A 17,867-nucleotide genomic window follows, 5' to 3' on the forward strand; every position below is an offset into this window, starting at 1 on the left:
CCTACAGAATCACACCTACAGGATCACACCTACAGAGTCACACCTACAGAAACGTGTTTGTTTACATGAAAGTAAAATTTTATTTTAAAAATATGTATCCTTGTCAATATTTTATTTAAAAAATATTTATTTATTGTGCAGGGTGTTTTCCTAGAGTGTGTGTCTGTATATCATGTGTTCCTGGTGCATGTGGAGGTGAGAAGATTGCATTATATCCTGTGGTGATATTGTGTTCCCCAAAATATCGTGTACCTTAATAAACTTATCTGGGGTCAGAGAACAGAAAAGCCACTAGTTAGGCAGTGATAGCACACACCTTTAATCCTAGCACTCCAGAGATAGAAATTCCTCTGGATCTCTGTGAGTTCAAGGCCACATTGGAAAAAGCCAAGCATGGTGACAAACGCCTTTAATCCCAGAAAGCCAGCCTTTAATCCCAGAGAGTGGTGGTAGAAAGCAGAAAGGTATATAAGGCGTGAGGACCAGAAACTAGAAGCATTTGGCTGGTTAGGCATGTGATGTGGCTGGTTAAGCTTCAGGCTTTTGAGCAGCAGTTCAGCTGAGAGCCATTGGGATGAGGACACAGAAGCTTCCAGTCTGAGGAAACAAGACCAGCTGAGGATCTGGTGAGGTGAGGTAGCTGTGGCTTGTTCTTGCACTCTGATCTTCGTGTTTACCCCAATAACTGGCTTCAGGTTTGATTTTATTAATAAGAACTTTTAAGATTCATGCTACAATATCCCCTAGAACTGTAGGTACAGATGGTTGTGAACTGCCATGTGAATGCTGGGAATTTATCCTGAGTCCTCTGGAAGAGCAGCAAGTGCTCTTAACTGTTGATTCATCTCTGTAGCTCTTGTCAAAGAATATAATTTTAATTTTTTTTATTTTTTGTACATGAATCCTTGTCAAAGGAAAAAAATATGTTTGAAATACATGTATGATATCCCTAAATAATAAATTAAAACATAAACCTCACAATGAAGGGGCTTCCACTAGCCAAACTGGGATTGATTTAATACTTAGAATAATGAAGATTAATATATTACAGCCCATTGTACAACATAGGAACTGAGGAGAGAAACCTTTCCACACAGTGTCATGTCAGCTTGTGAAGTAATTAAAACAAGAGCAAAAGTTACTAATTCACAAGACAACTGGTTGGTAGAGATGAGATAATGAGTAGAATAATGGCATAACAGCCAATTGTTTTCCCTGTCAGACTATTAATAATCATAAAAGGAAAAAATTGTAATTGCATATGATATAACCCAGCAACCACCAGCATGATTAGATGATCAAGATTCAAGACAGAAAAGGGAGATGGATCAATGGGTAAAGACACTTGGTGCCAAGTGTAAAGAGTTTAATTCCCTGAACCAACTTGGTGGAAGGAGAAAGTCAAGTCTCTCTCTCTCTGTCTCTCTCTCTGTCTCTCTCTCTGTCTCTCTCTCTCTCTCTCTCTCTCTCTCTCTCTCTCTCTCTCTCTCACACACACACACACACACACACACACACACACAGCAAATAAAAAATAATTATAAAAAATTAAATATTCCTACCATGGAGGATGCACTTCCAGGAGTGTTGGAGACCGAGGACAACACAGCATATCAGGCCTGAGTCTGCTGCAGAACACTGGGAGAAACCACACTGAGGATGGCCCCATGCAATGCACTAAGACTAGCCATGGCGTGAGACACAGGGACAGAGAGAAGCGTTTCATACTGAAAATGACAAGAACTTGATCTTAGAGTATCCTGGAGCAGACAGGAGAGGGGACAGACAGGGAGGGTGTGACACCCGAGGAGTCTGCAGACTGGAAGGTGACAAGGACCCAGGTGTTGACTTCCTCATTGGGAAGGTGTAATGGTGGATGATATGGTTCTTGGAGGGACGGGCAGGAGTGTTTAGGGTGATGGACCATGATGTCAGAACAAAACAAAGAACAAGGGGAAGGAAGGACAGAGAGTGCAGTAGAGTTCAACAGCTAGGAGCCCAGGCCATGGGAATGGTACAGTCTTTGTACGGTTCTTGGAGTTATTTGCTCAGTTTGAAATTCTTACTAATTTTTAAAATGAAAAAATCTAACCCTTACACTTTTCCTTATAAATATTTTAGCCATAAACTTATTTCTTGATAGAAAGAAATACCACTTTTTAAATTTCATTCTTTCCCTGGTTAAAGACCCAATATTGAAGAATCATTCCTTCAGCCATCAAATCTAGGGCCAATCCCTGAGATAATTTTATTTGTTCTATCTCTGAAGCACACACAGTACATACCATTCTACAGCTAAGGAATCTCCACACCTCATCCTCCTGCTGACATCTTTATGTCACCTTGGAGGAACTGGACAGTCTTCTCCATGGTGCATGCTCTGCTCTAATCTCAGAAGTCTTCCCATATCCCCTGCCATGGAAACCTTAGTCCTTACAGTGACCCAGGTGGTCTAGGCAATCTACATCCAACCCAAACAAACCCCTCACTTCAACTGTGAATGTGGAGGGCTGAATTGTGTCCTTCCAACGACTCATTTGTTGAAGGTCTCACATCTAAGAACTTAGAATGTGGTTATAATTGGAGACAGAATCTTTAAAAAAGGTAACTAAGTTAAGGTAATGTAACTGGTGTCCATTTAAGAGATCAGGGCATAGACACATGAAGAGGGAAGAGATACCATGCACAACTCAATGACCAAGGCCTCAGGAGACACAGCTTGTGGATACATTAATATCGGCTTCCAGAATTCAGAACTGTAATAAATTTAACTGCTATCAAGTCACCCAGTCTGTGGTGTCTTTAGCAGTGCAGTCGCAATTTTCCATCCCCTCAGTCCACTGGGTTCTAGTCAACTTGGTCTATTTAATGTTCCAGACACATCAAACATGCTTTGCCTCAGAACAAATGCATTTTCCCTCCATACAGTGCTCTGTTCAGAGCTCACCCACTCATCCCCAGCTCACTTGACACATGCTTGAGGGTTATGGGGACATTTATTTAAAGCAGTGCTCCACCTTTACCACAGCCATCTTTCCCTATGCTCTTGTCTCATTGTTCTTGATGTGTGTTCCTTGTTAATTGAAGTTGACCTCTAATGAACAAGGAAGAAATTCTTATGCTTACTTCTGAATATCCTACACCAAAAACACACACAAGTGACCAAGTATTAAGTGAATAAGATTTAATGCTCCTTCAGCACTTACCTTCTCAGGACCAAGATGACATCTATTGTATTCCTCATGTCTAAGCCAGTGGTGGGATCATCCAAGAACAGAATGGGATGCTCAGCGACCAGCTCCATTGCTATACTGGTCTTTTTCCTGAGCTCCTTAGATCTAGGCTGAAGCACGAATGACCATCATTATCAACAAGAACACCCACAGTCATTATCATTTGGTAAACTCGACTATTCTAGCAATAAAAGATTTGTTATGTCTTTATCCTGAGGAGGAGAAATATGGGCAACCAAGAGAAGAAGGAGGTTTCTCTTTCCCAAGTGAGTAGAAAGAGGCTCACGTCAGATTTGACATGAAGCCCATGCTAATGACAGTTACTGTTTGTTCTTTATCAAGTCACATGTTCTAGGGTGATGAATTATCACACTCCAAGACTGGCACAGTGAGAACTCTGTCTAAGGAAGGAGGAAGATGGGACAGGAGAAGATGAAGTATCTCTAGTAATTTAGTTTAAATTTAACACACTCCCAAAACACACAACACAGACACTCTACACAACAAACAGGCACACACACACACTGCTTTGAAAGCTATCATTAAAAAATTATCACCCACATTCATAAAAGAAACACTATTAAGTTTAAAATGCACATCAAACCCCACACATTAGTAGTGGGAGATTTTAACACACCACTCTCACCAAAGGATAGATCTACCAGACTGAAACTTAACAAAGAAATAAAGGACGTAACAGATGTTATGACTCAAATGGACTTAATAGATATCTACAGAACATTCCATCCTAACACAAAAGAATATACCTTCTTCTCAGCACCCCATGGAAAATTCTCAAAAATTGACCACATGCTTGGCCACAAAACAAATCTCAACAAATACAGAAAAATTGGAATAACCTCCTTTATTTTATCAGGCCACTATGCCTTAAAGTTAGACCTCAACAACAACAAAAATTATAGAAAACCCACAAACTCATGGAAACTGAATAATGCCCACCTGAAACATCAATGGGTCAAGGAAGAAATAAAGAAAGAAATTAAAGAGTTCCTAGAATTCAATGAAAATGAAAGTACAACATACCCACACTTATGGGACACTATGAAAGCAGTGCTAAGAGGAAAATTCATAGCTCTAAACGCACACATAAAGAATATGGAGCAATCCCTTACCAATGAATTAACAGCACAACTGAAAGCTCTAGAACAAAAAGAAACTCACCCAGGAGAAATAGACACCAGGAAATAATCAAATTGAGGGCTAAAATCAACAAAATAGAAAACAAGAGAACAATACAAAAAAATCAATGAAACAAAGAGTTGGTTCTTTGAAATGATCAACAAGATAGACAAACCCCTAGCCAAATTAACCAAAAGGCAAAGAGAGAGCACCCAAATTAACAAAATCAGAAATGAAAAGGAAGACATAAAAACAGAAAACGAGAAAATCCAGAGAATCATCAGATCATACTTCAAAAACCTGTACTCCACAAAAATGGAAAACCAGGAAGAAATGGACAATTTTCTGGATAAATACCACATACCAAAATTAAATCAAGTCCAGAGAAACCATTTAAGTAGACCAATAACCCCTAAAGAAATAGAAACAGTCATCAAAAGTCTCCCAACGAAAAAAAGCCCAGGACCAGATGGTTTCAGGACAGAATTCTACCAGACTTTCAAAGAAGAACTAATACCAATACTCCTCAAAGTGTTCCACACAATAGAAACAGAAGGAACACTACCAAACTCTTTTTATGAGACTACAATTACCCTGATACCCAAACCACACAAAGATGCAACAAAGAAAGAAAACTACAGACCAATCTCCCTCATGAACATTGATGCAAAAATACTCAACAAAATATTGGCAAACTGAATCCAAGAATACATCAAAACAATTATCCATCACGACCAAGTAGGATTCATCCCAGGGGTGCAAGGATGGTTCAACATACGAAAATCAGTCAATGTAATACACCATATAAACAAACTGAAAGAAAAAAAACCACATGATCATCTCCTTAGATGCTGAAAAAGCCTTTGACATAATCCAAAACCCCTTCATGATAAAGGTCTTAGAAAGATCAGGAATACAAGGAACATTTCTAAACATAATAAAGGCAATTTGTAGCAAACCAATAGCAAACATCAAATTAAAGGGAGAGAAACTCAAAGTGATACCACTAAACTCAGGGACAAGACAAGGCTGTCCACTCTCCCCATATCTATTCAATATAGTACTAGAAGTTCTAGCTAGAGCAATAAGACAACAAAAGGAGATCAAAGGGATACAAAATGGCAAGGAAGAATTCAAACTTTCACTATTTGTAGATGATATGATAGTATATATAAGTGACCCCAAAAACTCTACCAGGGAACTCCTACAGCTGATAAACTCCTTCAGTAAAGTGGCAGGATACAAGATCAACTCAAAAAAATCAGTAGCCCTCCTATACACAAATGATAAAAGAGCTGAGAAATAAGTCAGAGAAATATCACCCTTTACAATAGCCACAAATAATATAAAATACCTTGGGATAACACTAACTAAACAAGTGAAGTACCTTTTTGATAAGAACTTTAAATCTCTAAAGAAAGAAATTGAAGAAGATATCAGAAAATGGAAGGATCTCCCATGTTCATGGATAGGTAGGATTAACATAGTAAAAATGGCAATCTTACCAAAAGCAATCTACAGATTCAATACAATCCCCATCAAAATACCAACACAATTCTTCACAGACTTGGAAAGAAAAATACTCAAGTTCATATGGAAAAACAAAAGACCCAGGATAGCTAAAAGAATCCTATACAATAAAGCAACCTTTGGAGGCATCACCATCCCTGACCTCAAACTCTACTATAGAGCTATAGTAATAAAAACAGCTTGGTACTGGTATAAAAACGGACATATGGACCAATGGAATCGAATTGAAGACCCTGACATTGATCCATGCACATATGAACACCTGGTTTTTGACAAAGGAGCCAAAACTATACAATGGAAAAAAGAAAGTATCTTCAACAAATGGTGCTAACATATCTGGATCTCAATATGTAAAAGATTACAAATAGATCCATATCTGTCACCATGCACAAAACTCAAGTCCAAGTGGCTCAAAGACCTGAACACAAATCCAGTTACACTAAACTTAATAGAAAAGAAAGTAGGAAGCACTCTTGAACGCATTGGCACAGGAGACCATTTCCTAAATAAAACACCAATAGCACAGACCCTGAGCACAACCATTAATAAATGGGACCTCTCGAAACTGAGAAGCTTTTGCAGGGCAAAAGACACAGTCAATAAGACAAAAAGACAGCCAACAGATTGGGAAAAGATCTTCACCAACCCCACATCTGACAGAGGATTGATCTCCACAATATATAAAGAACTCAAGAAACTAGACATCAAAATACTGAACAGCCCAATTAAAAAATGGGCTAAAGAGCTAAACAGAGAATTCACAAGACAAGAATCACAAATGGCTGAAAGACATTTAAAGAAATAATCAATATCCTTAATCATCAGGGAAATACAAATCAAAACGACTCTGAAATAACACCTTACACCTGTCAGAATGGCTATGATCAAAAACACCAATGATAGTCAATGTTGGAGAGGATGTGGAGCAAAGGGAACACTCCTCCACTGTTGGTGGGAATGCAAGCTTGTACAACCACTGTGGAAATCAGTATGGAGGTTTCTCAGAATATTAGGTATCGAACTACCTCAAGACCCAGCCATCCCACTCTTGGGCATATACCCAAGGAATGCGGACTCATACCATAAAGATACATGCTCATCTATGTTCATAGCAGCCCTATTTGTAATAGCCAGAACCTGGAAACAACCTAGATGCCTGTCAATGGAAGAATGGATGAAAAAAATGTGGTACATATACACAATGTAGTACTACTCAGCAGAGAAAAACAATGAAAGCATGAAATATACAGGCAAATGGATGGAACTAGAAAAAATCATCCTGAGTGAGGTAACCCAAACCCAGAATGACAGTCATGGTATGTACTCACTCATAAGTGGATTCTAGATATAAAATTAAGAACCATCAGACCACAACCCATAGAATCATGGAGGCTATATATATAGCATGGAGGTCCCTAGGACGACTGTGGCTTATAATAAATTTTGGTTTTACTCAATTATTAAAAAAAAATAGCCAAATGAATGGAAACACATGAACTATGAATCAAAGGCTGAGGGTCCCCCAGCTGGATCAGGCCCTCTGAATAGGTGAGACAGTTGATTGGCTTGATCAGTTTGGGAGGCAACTAGGCAGTGGGACCGAGTCCTGTGCTCATTGCATGAGTTGGCTGTTTGAAACCTGGAGCTTATTCAAGGACGCTTGGCTCAGTCTGGGAGGAGAGGACTGGACCTGCCTAAACTGAGTCTACCAGGTTGATCACAGTCCTCCAGGGAAGCTTTGCCCTGGAGGAGGTGGGAATGGGGGGTGTGCTGGGGGTAAGGGGAGGGGGTGGGAGGGGGGAATAACAGGGGAACCCGTGGCTGATATGTAGAACTGAATGTTATTGTAAAATAAAATAAAAGGAAGAAAATATTTTTTAAAAAATTATATTGAACTTCTTGCAATCTATTACATTTCATGACTTCAAGAAGTTAATAAATATCTTCACATGTTGTATCTAAAAGACAAGTAAACAACTTAGGGCACTGACTAATTATTGTTAAAAACAGAACAAAAGATAGAACTTTATTGTAGATATAAAACTATGTAAATAAACAGAGCCAAAGGAAACAAAATTCCATCACTCAGGAAAAAAGAAAGCATGGTAAACATCAGCTTTTCTATTGTTCTTCCCAACAAGACAAACATGACATAAACAACTGATGAGAAGTATCATGGGAATCAACAGCCGGTACCTTCCTGTTCCTCACTGCCTCTAAGGAGGAACCACCAAAGGAGTTAATCCAAGAGAATAATATTCTGGGGAGCCCATTTCCATCCATACCACCAATGTCTGCTCAGCAGACATCTATGTATAATCTTCTCAATGAGTTGATGTCACTGTGAGAGACAGGATGGTGTGGAGGACTCAAGAAGAGGGAAACAACACCAATTGTGAAAAACTCTAGGCATATAATAAATTAAATGCCTGGTCAGGTTCTATAAACAAAGGAATTATAAAAATCATTTATGGAATGTGAATGGCTAAAACCTGACAAGGCTGAGGATATCAAGATTTTTTTCAGTTTGATAGTTAAGAACGGAATTGTTAAGATAAACATATATATTTAATTTTCAAAGATTAAGAATAATTATTCAGGAATGAAGAATTACATAATATTCTTTTTTAAACTATGTTAGTAAGAAACTAGTTAGCTATGACATAGTTAACAGTAAAGTTAATCACTTATCTATTACCCCTCCTGGTTCTGAACAAATCTTCATAGGAGTCACCAAATCTATTCTTTGTCACTCTTGCCCAAAGTTGCATCTTTAAAACCTAACACAGAACCTGGGAACAAATATTGTCAGAAGATAAGGAAGGAGGGAGCAAGGGCAAAAGCTATCCTAGGTTTCCATCTAGTTACTAAGATAATATGGTCTTAAAAAAGCAAACAAGGAGTAAAAGGTTTTATTTCTGCACACAGTTTGCAAGTACCGTCAACCATTGCAGGGAAGTCCAGGCAGGAAGCTGATACAGCTGGTTACATCCAGTCAAGAGCACAGAGAGGATGAATGCATGCAAGCCTGTCAGTGTTCAACTCACTTTCCCCATTCTCATGACACCTGGGACCCAAACACAAAAAATGGTGCTGCCTGAGTGGGCTGGGTCTTTCCACATCGCTTAACTCAATCAAGATAGTCACCTACAGAAATGCCCACAAGCCAACTTGACTACAATTCCTCATTGAGACTCTCTTCTAGATGATTCCAGGTGGCTCCAGACTGTGTCAAGGTGACAGTTAACACTAGCCACCACAGACAAGATGAGATAAAAACACAGAAAGGCTACAGAAAATAACAAGCACTGAACAAGTCAGAAGAAAATGCTAGAGACACCAAGTACAACCCTGGAGGGAATAAATGCAGAATGAAAACACAGAGCCAGAATCCTCAATCCCATGTCATATGTCAGTCCAGAAAACATTCTGAAACAACAAAGGGACAAGTCCTCGGGGAAGAGACAATAAACAGAAGAAAGCACTTGTCAAATTCTTTAATGAGTAATAAGTTTAAGGCTAAGGAAGAGGAGGCTGATGTGAGGAAACTTGGAAATGGCCATGTGAGGAACACTTTTCTCTCCTGGATCACACTCCATTCCCAGGTTTAACTATTGCTTAGAAGGCTTCCCAGCTCAGTCTCCATTTTACATCATGTAACCAGTCACTTACTCACTAATACAGAGAGCAGCCACCTGGACCACACACAGTAGAGGAAACTGATGACAGAGAGTCATATTGTCAACACAGGGATCTCTCTCTCTCTCTCTCTCTCTCTCTCTCTCTCTCTCTCTCTCTCTCTCTCTCTCTCTTCTCTCTCTCTCTCTCATATTTTTTTGACTCTGAGTCAAGATTTTCTTCACATTACCACTTTATCCAGATGCAGAAGTTCAAGGTACTCATCAATTCTCCTTCTTTTTTCTTCTTTTGTTATTGTCACTGGGAGTCAAAGAGCTGCTGAGAACTCTATATTGTCTCTCACAGTCACCATGCGCATCACCATGTCATTCTTAAGGTGAAATGGAATTTCAAATTTAATTACAAATAGTTATCAGCAAGACCATCACTATAATAGGTATAACCTATTACACATACAGCATACCCATTATAATGCTGTACTTAAAAATATTACTACTTTCAAGTACAGAGCCTGATGAAATCATATCACCACCACCCTCATTTGCCTTCCAAGTAAAGCACAGGGATTTAGGTGACTGCTACCTGCAATTATTTAAAGAAAACATCTTCTATGCAGTGGAGAAAGAAGGAATGGCAAAATCAGACAGCAGCAGTCCTTTGTAGAATTAAATCACAGCTACAGTTGCTAATGTTGTACCACAGCTGTCAGACTCCAATCCCCCCCCATCTCCTTATTTAATAATGCCATCCTCAGTCTAATGAGTCACTAGAAAAGCTGGTGTAGAGAAAGTTGGGCCTGTATTGTGTCATATAATTAATTGGAAACACACAAATCTATAAGCTGAGCATCTAACCATACAGGGGCAGGGGAAATATAAAATTACAAACCCACCAACACTTACTTGTGGTTCATAACCAGAAGTACATTTGAAATTAGCAGGTCGAGGTTTCCCATTTATCAAGATATCTCCTGATAATCCACGTGGATCTTTCCTTGCAGCTAAGACATCTAGTAACCTACAAAGGGTTATATATGTTGTATAGTTTTCTTTCTCCTTTGAGTAAAACTATCATCTTTTAGCTACTCAGAATAAAAATGTTACTTATAAATTACTTTTAAAGTAAGACAGAAAATTAAGTAGTGAACAAGTCAAAAGTTTAATTGAGATCACACACACACACACACACACACACACACACACACACACACACACACACTCATTCCTGTTCAGTATGTTCTCTAATACAGCCCAGAATTATAAATGAAAGACACGATCCACATGACTGCCCCTCCCTGCCATCTGACCTTGGGACTCAAACTGGTAATGTGCTGCTGCATTTTGAGAATTAGCCCTGGTGATGATTCCTTGTCCTCAGAAAACTTTGCTTCATCTTCCCAATTTTAATACTGTCTCCACCACATTAAATAATAATATGACTTGACAACATATGCCAATCACTCTTTTGTTTCCTATCAGTAAAGTGGACCTAGTAAGACTTTCTGTTCTTGGTAGAAATTTCATATGCATCCCTCTGAACATTATCCACAGCACATGGATCCAGATTCACACAGATATACTCACAGATATACTCACACAATACTTACAGACTCACACATATATACTCACACAGTACTTACAGACACACTATACATTCACACAATACATAAATAACCCTTGTGGAAGTGATTTTACAGCACAGAAACTGGATACAAAGGGCTTTCATGTGCTTTCCGTTATACTCACCAATATCTGCTCCCATCTTCAGGTCCCATGATGGCATTGAGGCCAGGTCTCATGATCCCACTGTAAACACAAAATCATACTGGTTGATTTTCTATTTTAAAGAATTTATATTCATTTAGGGTCTACAGTGAATGTGCTGTTGAAGTTGGATGAAAATTTATACAAAATATAAGTACAAACTCATAAGATTGAAATATTAATAGAAGCCTATTATTTACAAAAGATGTCAAACGCTAGTGGCACTCATCAGAAAAATGCCTCATATCACAAAACCCTTTTATTTATTATTTGAAGGATTTGTCTTTTTTAAAACATGGTGCATCTAAGTTCAGTGTTCCTTGAAGCAAGTAGCAGGTTCTCATGAAGACTCCTTTACATATACAGCCTTTATGTGTCAATTATGACAGTTTCTTGCTCATGTTTGATGATCAGTATCTTCATATAGCCCTGCTTGCTGCCTTATATACCTCATCAGAATAAACCAATGATTCATGGATTATCAGTAGCAGTATAATTTCTATTAAAATAGGATCTAACCCAAATAAATGCATCTTAAGTAGAAATCCACAGACTAGAAAGAAGTGCTCGAGAGGACAAGAGAACATTGCCAAGTTTAACACTCAAACACATCAAAACAAAACCACCTTAATCAAAACAGAAAAGCTAAATATATACACATAAAATGATGATTTCCTTCTCTGATACAGTGACTAGCAAACGCTCAGTTTAGAACTGGGGAATATCCCTCAAGTAGAGGACATTCTTCATTGATGTATAGGTACAGCACAAAGACAATGTATGCCAGCAAACTGACTGATTCAGAGTGATGAATATCTAAATTGAAAGGGGCATATTCTTATAGATAACTCAGGTATAATCTCACTTCTTATTTCAATCCAGACAATGTGTCAATCCTTTGCCCTGCCCATTGCCCTCTTAGTAAGAAAATGATGGAAGTTCTGGTGGAGGAACAAAAATGACCAGTGCCCAAGAACAGAGGCCATGGTTGGGGTGGGAGGAAGAGTCTATACAGACTGAGCGGGGAAATCTTTGTATGTGTGCTCTGTCCTCAGAATTTGGTTGGAAGCACGGCTTCTCCATGTTATGGAACAATGTGTGGAATGTTGGTTTTAGCTCTTTTTAGCTCTTAATGAATTTTTAGCAAATACATGAGGCCCTGGACTTTCTGCTGTTGGGACTTCCTCATTGCTTCCATCTCATCACTTGTAACTGACCCAGACAGCCTATTAGAAACCCTCAGTTCAGTTATGAGAGTGCATGTGCGTACAGACACATATACAATTCCTTTATATATTCAAATTTCTAGGTATTAAATTTTCAATATTCCCTCATCATATGTTGATTTTAATAGTATCTTTGATATTATGTTTTCATCCCTAATTTTATTGAATTAAAATCATTACCCAGGGTTTTCCTTTTGTCATATGTCTAAGGGATTGTCAAGCTTATTTGTATTTTCAAAAACCAACTTTTTGTGCCATTAATCCATTAAGCTGTTACTTTAGTCTCCATCTCATTAATCACTGTGATCATGAACCTATCTATATGTATGACAAGGTGAGGCTGGAGGATGTTTCACTGGGTGAATTACTTGCTGTGTGTGAGAGAGGACCTAAGTTAAACATCTAGAATTCACATGATATCGTGTGCAATTGTGGGCACCTGTAACTCATGCTGTATGGAGAGATGGAGACAGACAGGAGAATCTCAGGACTCTTGCAGGCTGCTAGCCAGGCATACCCAGCAGTGAATAGTGAGAGACTCTGTCTGCAACATGGTAGAAGGTGAAGACCAGTGCTCAAGGTTGTCCTGTGATGGCCTTGTGCCACAGGTGTGTCATAGTGTCCTCACATCTGCACATGTGAACACATACACACAAACAGATATTTACACTGAACACACACACATACATACACACACAGCTTATTGATGATGGACAATTTGTTGAAAAAGTTGATCAAAGTTGTGGCCTCTTTAGTTCATGCATATACTTGATATTAGATAGTCTTTCTCCTCTGTTCTTTTACAAAATGGAAAACCTCTCTGCACTGTCCCTCGATAGCTGATGTTATGAAAACTCAACACAGCCTCTCCAGTCAATGTGCTCGGGTCACTGGTGTCCATTCCAGGAAGGTCACTGGGATTTCTTTCTATCATCGGGATTGGATGATAGAAAGATGTAGAAGGGACAGCAATAGTGAGTTGATGATCCACACAAACAACATTATTACACAGCACAGCACACTTCAGGATTGTTTTAAACTGTGCAGTCAAAGGCAAGATTCCTTCTTGAGGTACAGTCCATATGACTGTGATTACCTAGGACCTAATGAGAAGGAGACAGAACTGAGAAGATAGACTCTCCTTAGACACCGAATTCCTAAGAAACAAATGAGCCCTATTGAGTAGAGTATAAATGTTACTCATAATTCATATAGGAAGAAGGGGATAGATGAGGAGGCAGATTGTCTTACTTCAAAAGCACATTGTAAAACAATATAAGTTCAGAGGCAGATTCATGACCATCATTACTACATGGCCTGTGTGTATATGTGCGTGTGTGACTGTCTGTCTGTCTGGTTATGGCGTATAACATAATAATAAGTTGGGCTTGCACAGTGATCAGGAGAAATTTCTGGTATTTCCAGACTCAGATATTCCAGATGTGGTATATCACAAATTAGACTGTGCCTCTGGTCATCAGGCATCTTCAGATGCCAGAAAGATGAACTGCTGACAATGACATCATCATTGCCGAAATGGGAATGTCAAAATTCCAGCAAGACTTGGATTTTAAAATGATAATGACCAGGGACACCAAACCAGTAGCTAAGCAGCTTAGGGCTTTCAAGGAAAACAATATAAATGAAATTTAAATGTCTATTTCACAAATTATTAATGTCTGCTTTAAAGTAAGACCTTTGGTAAACTGAGCTTGTGAAACAGTTTAAAATACCATCTTCAACACAGCTGGTTTTCTTTCTAGGAGCTGACATCTTGGTGGTGAGCTCCTGCCTGTGAGGGACCAGCCGCTCAGGCAAGCCTCCTCCAGGAGCAACCTTAAAGCAGACAGGGTGGGAGGCAGCTGTGTGAAGAGCTCTGATGACACCAACCAAAGCAGCCAGGGCTGAGGGACAGCAGCACTGGAGCCAACCCAGCCCCCTCCTGCCTTCCCTCCTGCCATGAGCACCTAAACCCTCAAAAGTACAGGGCGACTCCAGGAAAGGCAGGAAAACAAAACCTGCTAAACACATCTGCCAGATGCCCTGTTATTCCTATTAGCAATCTGTCACCAGACAAACCTGGATCCTCAGAACAATGGCATGCTCTAAACCCTGTGCCTTGAGGTACAGAAGGCTCAGGCTTTAGAAATTCAGACAAACCAAACTAGGGAACCTAGCCTCTGGCACATTAGTGTGCTCTAAGCAGACATTGCTGGAAGAATGTTAAATCTTTCCTATTCAAAATGTTATCCAAAATTTCAATTGCAAATTTCTAGACATGCCAGTAAACATGGTTAAATATCCCTAAAGTGAGAACATAGAAAGAGGTCCACAAGTAATTCAGACTGAGATTAGCAATCATAAATAATAGGGCAATTGATTGCTACTATCAAGGATTGAAAGAAAGGAATTACAGATTTCTTATCACATGACACAAAATCTATTTAAAAAAACATAATTAAGATTTCAGAAATGCATTTAGCAACCACTTAAACACTGATAGATTAAGAAGGAGAACTGGAGAAATACATGACTGATTGAAATGAAATCCATCCTGAATGAGAATTACCACATGAAAAAAAGAAGCTCCAAGTTAAAATGCCAGAGTGCTACATGATAGCGTAAGAAGTCTGCAGGACTTGACATCAGGGTCTGAAGGACCTGAACAAGATCTCCTGTGAGGGGGAACATGTGGAAGACAACCAGCACATAGGGAATCACTGGCCTGGGCCTGAGAGGACAGGTCAGTGCATGTGCAGCCTGTGTGAGGCCAGGGCAGCAACTCCAAGGTCAAACAGGCTGCCCTGGTGACAACAGGCTGTCAGGAGGAACCCATCACTCTCATGAGCCTAAATCCAGCTCGGGTATTCCACCTGACACTGTCTCCCCCTGCATGGCAGAGCAGTACTGGGATAAATCATTGAATCAATCACCTTCTGTTGATGGATTATAAGCCTCCCTCAGGGGAGGGGGTGAGAAGGTGTGTTGTCAATAGCACAGACATCTGGTCAGTTGAAGGCAAATAATGAACTCTTTTATTCACTAGAGGGGAAGGCCTTATATACCCTCCTCCCAGCACCCAGTCTGCATGGTCATCCCTTATTGGCTGGGCATGATCACGAACTCTGACAGTGACTGTTGCTAGGTCCTCTGACAGACTCCAGGTTGGCTCATAAGGAGTACATTACATGATTACCTTGGCAACTGGTTTGAGCCAATTTCCTTGACCCTCTGGGCCTGTGCTATTACAATTGTCATGGAGATGCCATGTGAAAAACATGCATGGATAAACTCATGTCATCCACAGTCAGAATTATTGAAGAACAATGCATTCACAAGGTGCATCAACTTTCTTGCTTTTCATTTCTCAATTACCTTTGCTTTTCCTGAGGCTTATGCCTTTTTGCAAGTGTAAACTGGTTCCTTCCAATCCTAATGACTAACATTTTTTCTCAGATCACAGACTGCATTGAACATAGTAATACAAAGTATCAAGGAATGCTACAGTGGTGCAAAGATTAAAGCAGACTTGTGGAAGGAAAAACAGAATTAATGGGGCAACAGGGAAACCTATTCTGGAACAGGGTGGCCAATAAATACTCAGATGGTTCAAGGCACAGTGTCAGTTCAAGATCCAGAGAGGGTTCATGGGGCAGATTGCTCCAAAGCACAGAGCTGACTCCAGGCATAAGGGGTCTGAACAAATGGGAGCTCAAGTGAGCCACTTCACTTAGGGCTGGTCATGGTGAGCAGAAGTACTAAGACAGGGTTGAGAGTCTGTTGCCTTGTATCTAGTGATGCACACATCAGGTGGTCTGATGATGGCTCAGTATGTATGAATCAAGTGAGGGCAGGACAGCGCTTATTGCTCTGGTGTTCTGGACAAGGACACAAGCTCGGTTTCTTGTGCAAGGTCTCAAACATCATGGGTCTCAGTGTTCCTGGCTTAATATGTTTATAGGTAGGGATACTTTATTTATATTAATAAGTTATTTATCAATCTATGTCTTACTATCTATGCTGGGCATTTGCACATATAAGGTACAGAGTAATTTTTGCATCAGTATTTGTTTTCAAAATGAAGCAAACTACAGTTTTATAAAACGAAGTCACCCAGTGCTGTGGGATGGTCTGTATGTCAAATCTGTTGCTCTGATTGGTCAATAAATAAAACACTGATTGGCCAGTGGCCAGGCAGGAAATAGGTGGGACAAGGAGAGAGGAGAATTCTGGGAAGCAGAAGGCTGAGGCGGAGAGACACTGCAGCCGCCGCCATGACCAGCAGCATGTGAAGATGCCGGTAAGCCACCAGCCACGTGGCAAGGTATAGATTTATGGAAATGGATTAAATTAAGCTATAAGAACAGTTAGCATGAAGCCTGCCACGGCCATACAGTTTGTAAGCAATATAAGTCTCTGTGTTTACTTGGTTGGGTCTGAGCGGCTGTGGGACTGGCGGGTAACAAAGATTTGTCCTGACTGTGGGCAAGGCAGGAAAACTCTAGCTACAACCCAGGGCAAGGCACATTCTGAAAACTACTGTCCTATACAATACAAAGGAACACAGATGGGCACAGACCAAGCTCTGCACACTCGGTCTCTCTCAGTGCTAGAACCAGGAGCTTCTGTTCTCTGAGTTTGAGCTGTGGTGGGGATCTAAAACCATCAAGCACATGTCATGGTGCCCTGGGATGCGCTGGGTAGTGGGCAGCCATGAGGCACAGCCGTGCAGGTGGGAGTGACTGACAGACACACTCCTGGTTCAGGCTGTGGAGGCCTGAGGACAGGCAGCCCTACCTCCTGTACCGGGAATGACATGGCTCCTGTGGATGACTGCTGAGCCTGAGAGTTCTGAACAGGTGGCTGGAAGATTCTTTGGATTGTGAAACTGCCTCATGCTGCAATTTATGTGCAGCAGCCATGGGCTAAGAACTCGGAACCCAATGAAAGAATTACTCACTTTCCACAGCTTCTTCCTTCTTACATGGTGGTTTGCTGCCATATAGGATCTGAAAATTCTTAGGCACACAGCTTAGCTCCCAGGACTTCTCTCCATTGCAGAATTCCATGCTCTGTATGGGATCCCCACTTTCCCCAAAGCAGCTGGTAGACATGGCTTTGCTTAGATAAACCCACAAACAGAAGTGCCTACCTGAACTACAGGTCCCAAAGACCTCTAGGGGTAGCAGTGGCAAAGAATATACAAATAAGTTCTTTAGTGTGAATGATGCTCTGGTACTATATTGTTTTTAACCTCTTGATCTTTTCTCTTATTCTACTTTTCTTTTTTTCTAATCTTATTTTCTATACCTTTTTGTTGTTGTTGTTGTTGTTGT

At 40.1% G+C, this 17,867-nt stretch overlaps 1 pseudogene; it reads right to left on the minus strand.

Annotated features, from left to right (window-relative positions):
• LOC119088612 overlaps positions 1 to 17,645 on the minus strand; it is a 41,186-nt pseudogene extending 23,541 nt beyond the window's left edge.
• Between the last annotated feature and the right edge of the window lie 222 nt (positions 17,646 to 17,867).

This window comes from Peromyscus leucopus, chromosome 10, assembly GCF_004664715.2.
Source record: "Peromyscus leucopus breed LL Stock chromosome 10, UCI_PerLeu_2.1, whole genome shotgun sequence".
In the NCBI taxonomy this organism is placed as follows: domain Eukaryota; kingdom Metazoa; phylum Chordata; class Mammalia; order Rodentia; family Cricetidae; genus Peromyscus; species Peromyscus leucopus.